The sequence below is a fragment of the Eretmochelys imbricata genome, chromosome 3, assembly GCF_965152235.1.
Source record: "Eretmochelys imbricata isolate rEreImb1 chromosome 3, rEreImb1.hap1, whole genome shotgun sequence".
In the NCBI taxonomy this organism is placed as follows: Eukaryota; Metazoa; Chordata; order Testudines; family Cheloniidae; genus Eretmochelys; species Eretmochelys imbricata.
In genome coordinates, this window is record NC_135574.1 from 147,298,531 (window position 1) to 147,312,803 (window position 14,273).

Below are 14,273 nucleotides of genomic sequence, written 5' to 3' on the forward strand. Positions count from 1 at the left end.
CATCTTCCCCCTCAGGCAAAGGGAGGAACTGAACCTAGGTCTCCCACATCCCAGTGAGTGCTGGGCTAAAAGCTATAAGGTGGGCACTGGTACCATCACAATGAGGAGACACCAGGTGTCTAACTCAGGCTTTGTTGGTCACAGTGTTGTTCATGTGATTTTCTACACAACCTGAGCACTGCAATGCCTAATTCCCTTTGTGGGTCCGGGCTTTGTCCTGTGCTCCTGCCTGCCTGCATTGAACCCCATGTGGTGGCACAGAGGAATTTGGGACAGTGGGCAAGGTTGTTTATCAATTCTTGGACCTGGCAACTGGAGGCCCACTGAATAGCTTTGCAAGGTGGCTCCAGTTTTGCTACAAATTCTCCTGATTCAGAGCCATTGGCTACATTCCAGTTCTCCACACTATTGTATTGCTCTCATGTACTTCTGATGTTGTTAATAGCTCTAAAAATGATACACTCCAGGTGAAATCCCAGCCCCAGTGAAGTCAATGGGAGTTTTGCCACTGACTTTCATGGAGCCAGGATTTCACCCTCCATTCTGGCTCATTTCCTCTTCCTTACTTACACTTACTCTCAAACCTTAGGTGGTCCACCCAACTAGCAACAGATCACAGAGCAGAAACAAAAAGCACTTGAATACAATGTGCTCATTTCAGCTAATCTAAAGCCAACACTTGTATTTGTACCTGCTGCTGACTTGTTTTTCAGCAGCATGTGAAAATCACTTGGGTTCTAGCTTCTTGCTGGCTCTCTGCCCCCTCTCCCTTTCCTATGAGGCGCTCCAGGTGAAATCATGCTTTCCCCTCTCATTGGAGTCACTTCTTTGATCCAGACAATAATTCAGCCTCAGGTCGCATTTCAGGTCCCCTTCTGTGCTCCACTTCAGATGATTCCTCTCTCGACTCTTCCCCAGCAAACCCCTCCCTCACCTCCAAATCCTTTGTTATCCACATAGGCCCCTCAAACTTTCATTTTCCCTGTACTTTCAATTTCACCATTCCAATCCTCTTGTCTCGCTATAAATCTGCTTTCTCCTCATCCTTTCCAGTCAACTATATTTATGGGGTCACATTTACCTTTGGCTTCAATGGGCTTACACCAAGGTTGAATTTGGTATCAATTAAATAACTATTTTAGCTTCTTAATGCGCCACGGCTTAGCGAGTCCAGTAACTCAAAGTGCCAAGTAATAAATATAAAAATAATGTCAGACGCTAAGCAAAATTCTCAGACCTACCACAGAATAAGTTTAAATGAGCAATTTTTCAAGAATGTGTTGCAGAAATGCTTACCTCACCCAATCCCTTCTAAGTCCCCTGGTGACCATCATCTGAAATGTGAATTAAAATGTACTGTGATCAAGGGCCAAGAAGGCAGAAATAAAGTCAAGCTGAATTTTTAGATGTGGTACATTTTAAAACTTTTTTAAAATGACCTTCAGTTAACCCAGTTTTATCATAGCACCACAAAATAGGATAAACACCAAGGGCCTGACTCTGAGTAATACTGATGTAAATCAGAACTAAGTGTACTGGAGTCAATAATGTTACACTGTTGTAAAACCAGCATGAGATCAGAATCAGTCCCCAAGTGTCATCATCTTCTGTACCAGCTATGGACTAGCTACAGACCTTGCTTATACATACCAGATGTGTTCATTATAAGTTGCTCCAATGCTCTGCCAGGTATGGCTGAGGTTCATTAAAAAAGGAATTTTACATAAAGTGCCATCTAGTGGCAGAACAGTTTGTCATTCCAGTGCATCTTCCTCTTTTACATTCCTATCATTTACAATATTAACATGATCATGCTGACTTTGAGGTTCAGTACAAATCAGTCTGATAATTGTCTCTGAATTGTTCTGATTTTCTAATTATTTGACCCAAATGCATAACAAACTTGGTAATCTGGCTGTCCGTTAGTGGCAATGACTGGCTGTGGTTGGTTTCAAATAGTTTCGGCTTCTTCTTGTTTTGCATCTGCCATCTGTAGTTTGCTCTGTTGATTGTTCTGTTTGAGGAACAAACTGTAGAGGTTGACAATTTCTGTTGATCTCCACACTGTCAGTCTTGAAATCATACCATCTGGGAACTGAATTCTTTTTCTTTACAACAGCTGGAATTGTCCATCCTTTTTCTCCATCCAACATGACGTGAACATAGTCACCAGGTTCTAGACCTGGCAGTTCTCTAACTGAATGATGTCTGTTGTAAAAATGTTCATAAGCAAAAGTGCACTTCAGTTTCTTGATAACTCTGCAATATATGTTGTCCAAGTACATTATTTCTATGTACCTGGTAAAACAGTCCATGACTACTCGGTGGTGATGTCCTCTGAATTCGCATAAATCTGCAGCTTGTTTCTTCCAAGTTCTGTTTTGAGGTGTTGTTATTAAAAGTTCTTAGTGTTGTGTTGGTTTGTTAGTTCTGCAATGTTCAGATGCAGATACTTTATTCTGTATGTCCTTGCTGATACCTGGCCACCACATTGACTGGTTGGCCCATTCATGGCATATAGTTAATCCTTGACATCCTTCATTGATGTGGTTTATGATTTCTCCTCTCATTTTGTGTGGAATTATCATGCCTTTAATCATGACTCCATTTGACTCTGTTAATTGTCCATGCACCTCAAAGTAGTCTCTTGTCACTTCCTTAGTGTCCTGTAGATACTGCCTCTAATGTAACTTGCAATTTCAGGAAGTTCTATGTCTATCGAGGTTGATTTTTGTAGCTGGTGTCATCTGTTTTCTAACCTTGATCTATATGTGTCCATAGCATTTACACATAGGTGCCGACTCTGTGGGTGCTCTGGTGCTGGAGCACCCACGGGGAAAAATTAGTGGATGCTCTGCACCCACCAGCAGCCATGCTCCACTCCCTGCCACCCCACCTCCTCCCCACTGAGTCCGTCGCGTCCCCACTCCTCCACCTACCTCCCAGTGGTGCCCACTGTTTGGCAGTGCTTAGGACTTTCCAGGAGGGGGGGGAGAAGTGGGGACTCAGCGCGCTCAGGGGAGGAGGCAGAGAAGAGGCGGGGGTAGAATGGGGGCAGGGCAAGGGTGGTGCAGGGGTGTGGCCAAGGGCGGGGTCTAGCACCCACCAGGAACAGTGGACGTTGGCGCCTATGCATCTACATATACCTTTATGTCATCTTTGAGCTCACAGGTAGTGGAGTGCGATGCTGGCCTCTGTGACAGAGTGTCTGCTACTACCAGATTTTTCCCAGGAACATATTTAGCAATGTGGTTAAACAACATTAACCTTATCAATAGATGTTGGCATTTCAGTGGTGCTTGATCCAGGTTTTTTCCACTGATGAGAGTTACAGGTGGTTTATGGTCTGTTATCAGTGTAATGAATCCAATCCACATAGATAGCTGTTAAAGCTCTTACATGCTCATATGCTTGCCTGGCACTCCTTTTCAATATGTGCATATCATTTTACTGCTTCTGTAAGTGTGCAGCAGCAAAATACAACTGGCTTCCTCTCAGAGCCATGTTGTTGCAACAATGCACCACCAGGGCCATAGCTGCTTGCATCTGCACTGACCATTGTGGGTTTGTTCACATCGTAGTACTTGAGAACTGGAGCTGTTGAGATCATTTCTTTTGCTTTTTTGAAAGCCATTGATTTTGTCCCCATAGCCACAATGTGCTGGATTTTAACCATTCATCCAATGGTTTTGTCACTGTAGAAAGATCTTATTAGGTATCGACCACCATAATTTACCATCCCCAGTATACACCTCAGTTCTAGTACATTAGTTGATGCATTGAACTCTGAAATTGCTTTTACTTTTTCAGGGCTAGGACTGATTCCATCTTTGTGTATTGTCTGTCCCAAAAACTCAATTTAGGGAATGTGGAAAATCCATTTTTCGTTGTTTAGCTTCAGTCCAGACTGACTGATTAGGCTTAGTACTTGCTGAGGATTTTGTTGTGTTCTTCCACTGAAGATCCAGATATCAGAATATTGTCCATGAAAACAACAAATCAGTTTGTGTCTGTTAACAATTCTGCCATCTTTCTTTGGAAAATTTCAGATGCACTGTGTGACAGGATCTCCGGGATGCAGCCTGGGACCATGGGACCACTGTGCCCCCTTAACTCTCCAGCCTGGGTTGTCTTACACAATGCTTTGCTAGTGACAAGCAGCAAACCCCTCCAGGCGCTGTGATCACTCAGCACAACAGCATGTGGAGCCCCACACCCAGCTAGATTGCATGAATGCTCCCAGAGCCACTCATGAATCACTTACAGAAAGGCATCAGCCAAATCCCCCCCAAGTCCCAGCCTTGTACCTCAGAAAAATACTGTCTTGCACTGCTCAAGATGAATGGTTCACCACTTCATTTATTAATTGGTTCACCACTTCATCAATGGAAAGTGGATATACACCAGCCTTTGTAAACCAGAGCAGATTTGCCACACACTTCAGACAAACTCACTGGTAAATATAAACACTAAAAGAAGTTTATTAACTACAAAATATAGATTTTAAGTGATATTAAGTGATAGGCAAAAAGTCAGCGTGGTTACCAATATAAAATAAAATATAAGCATGCAGTCTAAACTCTCAACCCTATTAGACTGGGCAATAACTAGATTAAGCCTCACCCCACTGGATATTGCAGTTCATAGTACACATAGTGAGCCCTTGAAACCGGGGCCAGTCTCCTTTCTTGGAGTCTTAAGACTTCTCAGTGTCCTTGTTGCTTGCAGCATAGGTGGGGGTAGGAGAAAGGCCAAACATGGACCCCTCTGTTCTGTTTTATACCCTTAGTCCATGTGCTTGGAGAACACAAGTCCAGGCATGTCTGGTGGGCATTGCTGAGACCCCAGGCAAGGTTGCGCAATTCCCCTCGTGTGGCCTTATGCAGGTGAGTCACTGAATTGTAGCTCCCTTGCTGGACAATGGCTGTTGATGGTTGTTTGACACCCCGCCCGGGCGTTGGTTATTTGCCTTGCTGTTGCCTCTGGGGAGCTCATATCTGGCTGATTCCCCAACTTACAGCATGTTTTAGTGACAACCATAGAACACAATCTCATAACTTCATATGCACTAAAGATATATATATTTAGACAGAATAGTGACTTTCAGCCAATCATAACCTTTTCCCCGATACCTCACGTGGCCTGCTTTATATGCAATATCATAATTTATATACAGGTGAGGAATATGGGGGTCACAGGGTGATCCCCCAAGGGAGACCCAAAAGGTAATCTTTGAAAGCAAAATTTCCCCAAAGGTGTGACAAATGTAGTCAGTTTAGGACTTTCTCTGGCTAAAGAAATTTGCCAGAATCTGATCAAGACATCCAGCCTGGAGAACACTGTAGCTCCTTTCACTCTGGGAAAAAAGGCACCCAGAGTTGGAAGGATATATTTTTCTCTCACAGCTAGTTCATTAAATCTTTTTAAATCCACAAAGATTCACATTTTTCCATTAGGTCTTTATAACTAGTGTGACGGGGGCTGACCAGGTCATGCCAGAGTGTATTCAGGCCAATTCACATGTGTATTAGATCAAAGCAATTGTAAATGTATGTGTGTTTTGGATGTTTAAACTTCATAAAACTAATGGGATGTTACTTGTATTGTTTTCACTTATTTATTCCTGTCATAATGTAACAGCAACATTTACATGGTAATTATCCTTGCAACTAAATTACCCATCAGAGAAATCTTGTGATATGCTAATGAAGGACTGAAGAATGTTAACAGAAAATACTGATTTCAAAGCAAATGATCATTGTGTGTGATGATCAAGGTCAAGGACTCTGAATGCATTCCTCGCTATCTGTCATTAAAGAAAAAAACCATGTGGGTACAGACACTGTCAGCTAGCTTTCTGTGTAAAGGAGATATAAAAGATGGATTCAAGGAAAGATCCTTCATTTCTGGACTGTTTGGATTCTAACACGGTAGAATAACTGAACGAGAAGATGGAGATCCCCAGAATAATTCTAGCCCTGGAAAAGACTTTTGGGAAACTGGCAGCATATTACATCATTGCCACTATTTGAAGTTACAAACTGTGATTTACCTATTATATTTTACCTGCTTTAACCTCTCAATAACTCTCATTCTTTTTTTCTTAGCTAATAAACCTATAGTTAGTTTACAATAGAATTGCCTGCCAGCGTTGTCTTTGGTGTAAGATCTGGAGTATCAATTGATCTGGAGTGAGTCACTTGGTCCTTTGGAACTGGGAGCAATCTGATGGGATGTGATTTTTGGTTTTCATAACCTTTTATCACAAAGTTCAGTTTGGGTGGCAAGATAGACTGCAGAGGCTAAGGGGACTGTCTGTGACTCCATGGTAAGATTGGTATAGTGATCCAGGAGTTCACATTTGTTACTGGGTTGGTGAAATCTAATTATAGAACATACCACTAGTCTGGGGTGTCTGCCTTTGTTTTCTGACAGTCTGCCCTGAGACAGGCACTCACAGTTGTGAGCCACTCCAGATAGTGTGACAACTGGTACCACTGGGGCACACCATGCTGTTGGCTCAGGGATTTTTCTTGATTACGCCAATCTGCTCCATTCTCTTTAACTCAGTTTCCACTTTATGAAATCATGGGATAGGGATCTTGTGAGGTGTATGTACACTATATACTTAGTTCAGCATTGTCTCTTAAGGTTATTTGTACTGAGTCTCTTTTCAAAAGTCCAATATCACCACATATTCCATTGAGTTCTTCCACCTTTCTCATTAGGCCCATGATGGCTGCTATTGAGAAGACTGTTGACCTGTGGTCCTTTGATCACCTACATTCTGAATGCACAGCTTTTGTTTTTGTAAGTTGTTATTGTGGTGAACTGGCCCATGTAGTTTCAAATACCTACAGGGATGGGTCAGGTGACTTCAGTTCTGGGTGTAAGGACCCAGGGACTAGAACCCAGCTCTGCAGAACCTGGGGAAACTGATAGTCTCACAGTGCCAACAGGAGGCTAAGCAGCGATACAGCCAGGGAGCAGTGTGGAGAGAAAGTGCCCCAGGAAGTACCATCCAAGAAACTCAGAATGACAGTACCCTGCAGTCCTCTGATTGGCCAAGTGTCCCTACTTAACCCCAGGGGTTGCGCAGGAAGTAGTTTGCCCAGCTACACAGACTTTGGCCTGCTGTAATGCTAGTCTTTGCCTTGTCTCCTGATTTCTGGTCTCTGACTCCAGCTTGATTTCAACTCCAATTCCTGCTTCTTGATTCTAGCCGGGTACTGCCTCTGATCTCCAGTCTCTGCCTCCAGCCTGACTGATTCTCGCCTCTTGATTCGTACTTGATGCTATCTCTGACCCCGGCCTGACTCTTACCCTGACTCTTGTTTACAGAACCTGGCCTTGTGATTCCTCCAACTTCTGTCCCTGGTGAGCAGACCTCAGCCCAGCTGTGACCATTAAACAAGACTGCCTATGTCCAAGTCCCTTACACTGGCTGAAGGTTGAAGGTGATTGTAAAGCCCTTCCGAGATGATTGTGATACCAGCTCCTGAGCCAATTTTCAAGTCAATAATCTTGACATGAATATTCAGTGTCCTCACAAGTGATAGATCCCAGATACAATGGCTCTCTGTAATATGAGTCAACTCCCTGATTGCTCTGATACAGCAAACAGCTGCAAAATGTCCACATTTCATGCAGTTATTACAAGGTGTGCCTCTGGCTGTGGACATACACCATCTCCTGGATATGACTTTTTCCACACCTTATGCATGTAGGGTGGAATTTGTCCCTCTTAGCCTGAAATTTCTCTCTCCCTGCCTCAGGTGTTTTATAGTAATGTCTGTTTACAGTTTCTAAGCTAGTTTTAGGTTTTTCAAGTTTCTCTAGGGTTTGGTGTTTCACCATTTCAGACTGTTTTGCTATTTGAATAAGTGTGACAAGGGTTAAAATTCTCTTCAATTGTAGCTGTTGTGAAAAGTTTTTATCTGTATAGTTAACCCAATAACCAGCCTGTCACTAATATTTTCAAGTTTTACATTCCCCAGAAAATCACAATTTTCAGCCAAAGAATGCAGAACGCTTATAAAATATTCAACATTTCCCCCTGATTCTTGAATTCTCTGGTGAAAACACGCTCTTTCATAAACCACATTTCTCTGAGGTATGCATCAAACACGGTCAAAACCCTTTCATAGTCATCTTTGTGACTGTCTTCAGTAAAGTCAAAGGATTTAAAGATACACTCTGCTTGCTTCCCCATAACATAAATTAAAGAAGATACCTCTATATCTAGATACTTCAAGGAGTTTGTTTGCAATGTAAAATCTTACAAAATATTGTTTCCAGTCTGATCATTCTAAAGGTTTGTCAAAGCTGATCTCTGGGTCACTGAAGAGATCATACAGATATGGACTGGCTACAGAGCTTGCTTATACACACCGGATGTGTTCAGAACTAACTATACTATATTACAGGTAAAGGATTACAATAATTTCATACATATCCAAAAATGTCAAAGAACAAAGTGAAGAAATGGCAGTATAAGATTATGACATCATTCTACATAAAAACAAATAAGTATTGCCATACTGGGTCAGACCAATGTTCCAGCTGGACTAGTATTCTGTCTACTAGCAGTGGCCAGAGCCAGATGCTTCAGATCGAATGAACAGAACAGGGGAATTTCAAGTGATCCATTCCATGTCACCCAGTCCCAGCTTCTGGCAGTTGGAGGTTTAGGGACACCCGGAGCATAGGTTGCATTCCTGATCAATAGCCACTGATAGACCTATCCTCCATGAACTTATCTAATTATTTTCAACCCAGTTATCCCTTTGGCCTCAAAACATTCCATGGCAACAAGATCCACAGGATGACTGTGCACTGTGTGAAGAAGTACTTCCTTTTGTTCATTCTAAGCCTATTCATTTCACCAGGTGTTCCCTAGTTCATGCATTACGCTTTCTCAATACCATTCATGATGTTATAAGAGCGAAATACCTGCAAGCTCCATGGAAACTATTTAAAAACACCAAATTAAATGTATACCCCAAAGCAAAAGACAAAAAAACATTAAGCACCAAAAATGCCACCATGGCTAAAGAGCAGAGTAAAAGAGGCAGTTAGAGGCAGAAAGGTATCCTTTAAAAATGGATGTCAAATCCTACTGAGGAAAGTACAAAGTAGTATAAATTCTGACATGTCAAGGATAAAAGTATAATTAGGCAGGCCAAAAAATAATTTGAAGAGCAACTAACAAAAGACACAAACTAACATCATTTTAAAAATATATCAGAATCAGGAAGCCTGCCAAACAACCAGTGGGGCCGCTGGACACTCAAGGTGCAAAAAGAGCATTCAGGGAAGACAAGGCCGTTGCAGAGAAGTAAATGAATTTTTAGATCAGTCTTCACTAAAGAGGATGTGAAGGAGATTCCCATACCTGAGCCATTCTTTTTAGGTGACAAATCTGAAGAATTGTCCCATATTGAGGTGTCAATAGAAGAACAAATTGATTCATTAAACAATAAGTCACCTGGACCAGAAGGGATTCACCCAAGAGTTGTGCAGGGACTGAAATATGAAATTGCAGAACTACTAACTGTGGTATGTAATCTATTCCTTAAATCTGCCTCTGTACCAGATGAAGACTGGAGAATAGCTAATGTAACCCAATTTTTAAAAAAGGCTTCAGAAGCTATCTTGGCAATTACAGGCTGGTTAGCCTAAATTCAGTACCAGACAAATTGGTCGAAACTCTAGTAAAGGACAGAATTATCAGACACACAATGTGCATGATGTTGGAGAAGAGTCAACATGGCTTTGAGAAGGTCCCTCACCAAAGGTCCTCTTAAGCAAAGTAAACAGTCATGGACAGAGACTAATGGTGCAATCTTGGCTTCATGGAAGTCAATGGCAAAATCCCAGCTGAGCCAAGATATCACCCCAAGTGTCAATGCTGATATACTGTATTACCTGGATCTTTCAGAAAACTCCAATACCATCACTCATGAGATGCTACTCTATGTAATCTGGTAGGGGAGGGTGGAATCACCCCTCTGCACTTTCCTTTCAGAGAGCTCACCAGTGATGGCACCAGCGAATTGCTCGGCGTTGTCCTATCACCACTCTTGTTTAGAGTTTATCTCTAACTACTAGGAGAGATGGAGAAGGGATTTGGGATACCAAGTCTTCTGTATGCTGATGGTGCTCAGCTCTGTCTCCTTTTCAACAGTCCCTAACAGAACTGTTCCCTGCTTTCCCAGCGCTTGGCAGAGGTACGGAATTGAATAAAGGCCAGGTATCTCTAATTCAAGCCAAAAAATTTAAGTGACACTGGTAAGCAAATGGAATCACTCTGAAACATTGCCAAAGAAAATTAATCTGATTCTCCTCTCAGTGACACTAATATAAATCAGGAGTAATTGCCTTACAGTCAGTGCAGTTATACCAGTGTCAAATTGGTGGACGTGAGAAGAGAATGAGGCCCACATGCTGCTCCCACACCTGAGCTAATCTGTCAGCAAAAATGATGGCAACTTTGGGGTCTTATTGGATTCCACACTAACCCCTGATGTCTAACTAGCAACAGAGACCAGCAACAGATTTTTATCACCATTTGGGTAAGAGATGGCAGCTACAGCTCATCAAAAAACAGAAGACAAAATTTGCAGGAATTTTGAAAATTTAGGAATGTTTTCATTCTATTTTTTTTAACAAAATGATTTGGGGTTTCACAATTTTTCATTGCTTTTTCATCAGATGTTTTTCATTTTCAAAATGAATCCTACTAATCCATAACGTGCTCATTTTTGCACTGCATTATTTTCACAAGAACAGCTATCTGCACCTACTTTTTAGCAAATACTTAACAGCGTACACAATACTGTAGTGAAGTCGCCTCTTACTAAGAATGATACTTGGGCAAAATATTAGCATTCTTTGGTTAGTACAGTAATCATGATAGCTAAACAAAGAATTAAATGTTTTTACTAGGGCTGTCAAGTGACTAAAAAACTAATTGTGCTGTTAAACAGCAACAGAATTCCATTTATTTTAAATATTTTTGGATGTTTACTACATTTTCAAATATATTAATTTCAATTACAACACAGAATACACAGTGTGCAGTGCTCACTTTATATTTATTTTTTATTACAAATATTTGCACTGTAAAAAACAAAAAATATGTATTTTTCAATTCACCTCATACAAGTACTGTAGTGCAATCTCTTTATCAAGAAAGTTGAACTTACAAATGTAGGATTATGTACAAAAAAACTGCATTCAAAAATAAAGCTATGAGCCTACAAGTCCACTCAGTCCTACTTCTTGGTCAGCCAATCACTCAGACAAACAAGGTTAGTTACAATTTGCAGGCGATAATACTGCTTGCTTCTTGTTTACAATGTCACCTGAAAGGGAGAACAGGCGTTCGCATGGCATTGTTGTAGCTGGTGTTGCAAGATATTTACATGCCAGATGCACTAAAGATTCATATGTCCCTTCATGCTTCAACCACCATTCCAGAGGACATGCTTCCATGCTGATGATGAATTCTGCTTGATAATGATCCAAAGCAGTGCAGACTGACGCATGTTCATTTTCATCATCTGAGTCAGATGCCATCAGCAGAAGGTTGATTTTCTTTTTTGGTGGTTTGGGTTCTGTAGTTTCTGCATCAGAGAGTTGCTCTTTTAAGACTCCTAAAAGCATGCTCCACACCTCAGATCCCTCTCAGATTTTGGACAGCGCTTCAGATTCTTAAACCTTGGGTCGACTGCTGTCACTATTTTTAGAAATCTCACATCAACCTTGGGTCGAGTGCTGTAGCTATTTTTAGAAATCTCACATCGGTACCTTCTTTGCGTTTTGTTAAATCTGCTGTGAAAGTGTTGTAAAACGAACATGTGCTGGGTCATCATCTGAGACTGCTATAACACGAAATATATGCAGAATGTGGGTAAAACAGAGCAGGCGACATACAATTCTCCCCCCAAGAAGTACAGTCACAAATTTAATCAACATATTATTTTTCAAATGAGCATCATCAGCATAGAAGCATGTCCTCTGGAATGGTGGCCAAAGCACGAAGTGGCATATGAATGTTTAGCATATCTGGCATGTAAATACCTTTCAACATAGGCTATAAAAGTGTCATGCGAAAGCCTGTTCTCGCTTTCAGGTGACACTGTACATAAGAAGCAGGCAGCAGTATCTCCCGTCAATGTAAACAAACTTTTTTGTCTTAGCGATTGGCAGAATAAGAAGTAGGACTGAGTGGACTTGTAGGCTCTAAAGTTTTACACTGATGGGGTTTTTTTTTGTTTTTGTTTTTTTGAATGCAGTTATGTAACCCCAAAAAATCTGCATTTGTAAGTTACACTTTCACAATAAAAAGATTGCACTTCAGTACTTGTATGAAGTGAATTGAAAAATACTATTTATTTTGTTTTATCATTTTTACAGTGCATATATTTGTAATAAAAAATAATAATATAAAGTGAGCACTGTGCACTTTGTATTCTGTGTTGTAACTGAAATCAATATTGAAAATGTAGAAAAACATCCAAAAATATTTAATAAATTTCAACTGGTATTTCTATTGTTATAAGTGCGATTAATCGCGATTAATTTGTTTAATCGTGATTAATTATTTTGAGTTAATCACGTGAGTTAACTGCAATTAATTGACAGCCCTCGTTTTTACTCTGTTTCAAATGCTTTTATTTGAAAGTTTAATTCTGCTCTTATATTTTGTTTGTAAATGGGGATTTATTTATTTTTTTGAGCTGGACAGTCTTGTTAAAGAACTGAACTGGGCAACATGAGATCTTCTATTCCTGGTTGTACTATCCATTTGTTTGTGTGATCGTAGGCAAATCACGCTCTGGCTCCTATAGTGCAGCCACTCCACCTGGTTACCTCCTGTAATACCAATCTGCTTACAGGTTTTGATGGACAGGCCTGGGTTCTTCTGGATCCCAACACCCACTCAGCAGGGTGTAACTCCTTTATTTTCCTCCCATATGAATGTATTTGGCAGTGCCTCCACTCCCCTCATTCTTTCCTGGCAAGGTCAGTAGGGCACCTTGGCAGGAAAATTCTAACCACAGGGCAACCCCCACTTACTTGCCAAATAGTTGGAAACTCCCAAGAAATACTGTGACCACGATATCTTCTGTGCAGCAGTTAACCATTTGGCTGCTGGGTTCAGTACAGCCCAAAGGACTCACAAATGGGATACGGTGGTAAGTCCTTCCTTAGGTTTAATAGGCAGCAGGTAATAAAATCCTGAACCCTTTACCCCCTGGCTTGAGGACAGAGTTTAGGGAGTAAGGGGTCTCCCAAACAACTTCCCTGACTAGCTAACTAAAAGATGGTGTACTCACAAACTCTGTGAATGATCCTCAGGTTCAGAGATGGCTCTAAACTCCTTAGTCACTGCAGAGGGGATGATGGCTACTGCGGGCAGGCCTGCTCTTCATGCAGGAGTCAGGCTGCTTCGAGTCCCAGGATTTCCCCTCACCACCAAGGGGTGCAGGGCTCAAGGTGCAGATTACACAACTCTACTAAAATCCAAACTTTATTCTCAGACACACTCACAGCAGGCAGCCAGAGCAGTAGTGCCATGTGGTCCCTGATCTGTGACCTAGAGAGCTGGAGGGCAAACTCAGCCTGGCTGGGAGAAGTTTTCCCAGCAAAACTCTACAAACTGGGAGTCACCTCAGAGCGGGAAAAGTTCAAGCTGAGGGGTCTTGCTTTTAGGTCCCCAGAGGCCAGTTCTCAGGGGGAACCCTGCATGCAAGCCTGAGACTCTCCAGCTCCCCACACAACCAGACCTGCTTTCCCTGGATAGCTCCAGACTGCTCCAAAAATGGCTTCTCCCCTCTCCAAAGCTCCCGGGGTGGGGGAGGGGAGCATTTCACTCCCTATTGGTTGCCAAGCAGATTCTGAGTCTGCCTTGGCTCCCCCTCCCAGGGACAGTGCACCTCTCCCTGAGCTTCCAGTACCAGCACACAGAGCACCAGGAACCCAGGTAAACTCCTTAGGGATTACAGAGTAACAGCCGTGTTAGTCTGTATTCGCAAAAAGAAAAGGAGTACTTGTGGCACCTTAGAGACTAACCAATGAAGTGAGCTGTAGCTCACGAAAGCTCATGCTCAAATAAATTGGTTAGTCTCTAAGGTGCCACAAGTACTCCTTTCCTTAGGGGTTACAGTCCATTTCCACCTCAGTAAAATCAGGGTGATACTTCCTAACCTCATAGGCCTGTTGTAAGGCTTAAGTCCCAAATGTTTGCAGGTGTGTAAGAAGACTGG